The sequence below is a fragment of the Galeopterus variegatus genome, unplaced genomic scaffold, assembly GCF_000696425.1.
Source record: "Galeopterus variegatus unplaced genomic scaffold, G_variegatus-3.0.2 Scaffold3897, whole genome shotgun sequence".
In the NCBI taxonomy this organism is placed as follows: Eukaryota; Metazoa; Chordata; class Mammalia; order Dermoptera; family Cynocephalidae; genus Galeopterus; species Galeopterus variegatus.
Window position 1 is genome coordinate 39,412 of NW_007730008.1, and position 3,392 is coordinate 42,803.

A 3,392-nucleotide genomic window follows, 5' to 3' on the forward strand; every position below is an offset into this window, starting at 1 on the left:
TAAAAAATCATCTCAACAATATCACAGACATTTGACAAGAGAGATGAATTTCCAGGCCAAAGCCTAGAGAAAGTGGGATCCCAGAGAGGCACTGGGAGACAGAGCAGAAGAAATTACCCAGAATGCAGAAAAGGGGGGCAAAAAAAGAAGAGAGTTTGAGAGACATTGAAAAGGAATAACATAATTTAATCAGTTCTAGAAAGAAAGAATAAGAGAATGTGGCAAGGGCTGGATGTGAAAAAACAATGGCTGAAAAAATTTCAGTAGTGATGAGGCACCAATTCACAAGATCTGGAAGCCCAAAGAGTCCCAACTAGGATAAATAAAACAGAATCCACCTGTACATACATCACAAGGAAACTTTGGAATGCCAAATATAGGGGAAAATCTTAAGAGCAGCCTTCTCGACAGCAATAATGGAAGCCGTAAGCCAGTGGAATATCTTGAACGTGCTGAATGAAAATAACTTACAACCTAGAATTCAAACAAATTTTCAAACAAGTAAAAACTAAGGAAGTTTGCCATCAGCTTCACCGAAGGAAATTCTAAAGGATGCAATTCAGGCAAAAGGAAATTGATCCCAGATGGAAGGTCTTAGATGCGAGAAGGGATGAAGACTTGTACACAAATGTTCATGGTAGAATTATTCATAATAGCCAAAAAGTGGAAGCAACCCAAACGCCCGTCAACAGAGGAACAAATAAAATTTAGGGGCTCACTGTTTAGCTCAGTTGGTTAGAGTGAGGTGTTGATAACACCAAGATCAAGGGTTCAGATCCCTGTCCTGCCCAGCCACCAAAAATAATAAACAAAAAACCGATATATTCCTACAATGGAGTATTCAGCCAGAAAAAGGAATGAAGTACTGATACATGTTATGATATGGACAGACCTTGAAAACACTGTTAAGTGAAAGAAGCCAGACACAAAAGGCCACATATTGTGTGATTCTGTTTATATGAAATGTCCACAACAGGCAAATCCACAGAGACAGAGGTATGTTAGGGGTTGTCAGGGGCTGCGGGGAGGAGGGAGTAATGGGTACAGGATTTCTTTTCAGGGTGATGAAAGTATTATGGAATTAGATAGTGGTGATGGTTGCACAATCTTGTGAATATACTAAAAACCACTGAATTATACACTTAGAATGGTGAATTAAGTCTCAGTTAATGTTTTTTCCCCTGGGCTGGCTGGTACAGGGATCTGAACCTTTAACCTTGGCGTTCCAATGCTGCACTCTAGCCAACTGAGCTAACTCGCCAGCCCCAACATAATGTTAAGGCTGGCCCTTTGGCTCAGTTGGTTAGAGCGCAGCCTTGGAACGCCAGAAGTAATTTTAAAAAGAAGAAACGAGGAGTGAAGATATGTAGCTAAACCTAAACAGCTACTGACGACAGAAACAGTAACAGTGACGTCCACTGAGATTTAAAGAGTGAACAACACATGATAAGGTACCACATAAATGATAAATGAAGTGAAAGTGTTCTGTGGTTTAGGAGGAAAATAAGTAAAGGCAAGTAAGTAAAATTGAGACTTCGATGCACATTGTAGTTTTTAGGGTACAAACAATATGCCCTATATAAACATGTAAATATAGGATGTAATCTGGAGGACAATCATTAGAAGAATAGAAACAAAGGCATGGAAGTGGCAATAAGGTCTGGTGTGGCCAGTTGGGGAACCAGCCGATATGTTTATAGTAGTGTCTGGCTGTCTGGGACAAGTGTATCTGGATGAAACAGGGATTACAGGAATCCCAGGCAGGAACTTAACGGTTGCCTGATTCAGCCCACTCTTTTCAAAGGTTTGTTCCTGTAATGCAGAAATTGTCAGGTATGTGTTGGCTCCTCCTGGGTGCCAGGCATGGTGTTAGGTGCTGGGGCCACAGGGGTGCATAATCCCTGCTTCATGGAACCACATATCCAGGAGGGGAGGCTGGAGATGAGAGCCAGAGCTCAGCCACGCAGGGACTGGCAAGTCAGACTAAGGAGCTCACCTCTGATGCCAGGAGCAGTGGAAAGCTGTTGAAAGGTTTTCAGGAGGGGGGACATGGTCATTCTGGCTGCTGAATGGATTGGAAGGAGGCGTGAGTAGCAGCAGACAGCTACCCCAGAGAGCTTTCTGAGAGACGGTGAGGATGGAGCGCAGTGGGCAGATGCAAGAGAGAATGAAGAGGTAGATGCTACAGGATGCGGAGAGAACTGGATGTGACTGTGAGAAGGTAGAAGACCAGGAAACTGAGAAGCAGAGGTCCAGCACCCTCAGAGAGCTGGTGGCTGAACCAAGGCTGAGACCAGGCCAGGGTCTTTCCACAACCCTGTGTTTGAGACACGCCAATACCCAAGTGGAAACAGGCAGATGAGAAGCAGACAGTCTGGAGCCAGGAGGCCGGGATTTGGCCTCTTGGGCCTGCCTGTGACAGTGGAACCTAGAAGAGGCTGAGTTGTCCAAGGAAACAGTGTGAAGAAGAGACAGAACTTTGGCACACACCTGAGCCCGCACATGGAAATGGAACCAGCAATGATCACAGCAGGGGACTTCCAATAGAGCCTTTGACAGACCACAGGTGTCACCACTGCAGGATCCTGGGTCTCTCCTTACCTCTCTGAGCCTTGGCTTCCATGGCAGACAAACTCTCAGATGTTCCCACCTCCTGGTATCCCTGCCATTGCGTATCCCTCCCCTTGATTGTGGGCAGGACCAATGACTTGCTTCTAACCAGTAGCATATGGCAAAGTGGATGAGATGTCATTCTCATGACTTCCTTACATTATACAAGACTCCCCCTTGCTAGCCAGCTCACTCTAAAGGCTCTCCTTGCTGGCTTGGTGAAGCAAGCAACTGTGTTGGGCATGACGGTTCCTTTTATGTGTCAACTTGGCTAGGCTATGGCACCCAGCTGTTCAGTCAAACACTAATCTAGGTGTTACTGTGAAGGTATTTTGTAGATGTGGTTAATATTCACCATCAGTTGATTTTAAGTAAAGATTATCCTCAGTAAGGTGGGTGGCCTCACCCAATCAGTTGAAAAGCCTTAAGAACAAAATCAAGTTTCCCTGAGAAAGAAGAAATTCTGCCATAAGACTGCAGCGTTAGATCCTGTCTAAGAGGTTCCAGCCTGCTAGTTTGCCTGGACTTCAGACTTGTCCTCCTCTACAATCGTGTAAGCCAATTCCTAGGAATAAGTGTCTCTGTGTGTGTATGTGCATGTGTGTGTGTGTGTATGTGTGTGTATGTGTGTCCTACTGTTTCTCTGGAGGACCCTGACTGATACACTGGCAAAGCCCATGTGGAAAGGAACTGCTTTCAGCTGACAGCCAGCAAGAAGCCAGAACCCTCACTCCTATACCCAAACCTCCAGATGAGAACACAGTCTGGGTGACATCTTGAGT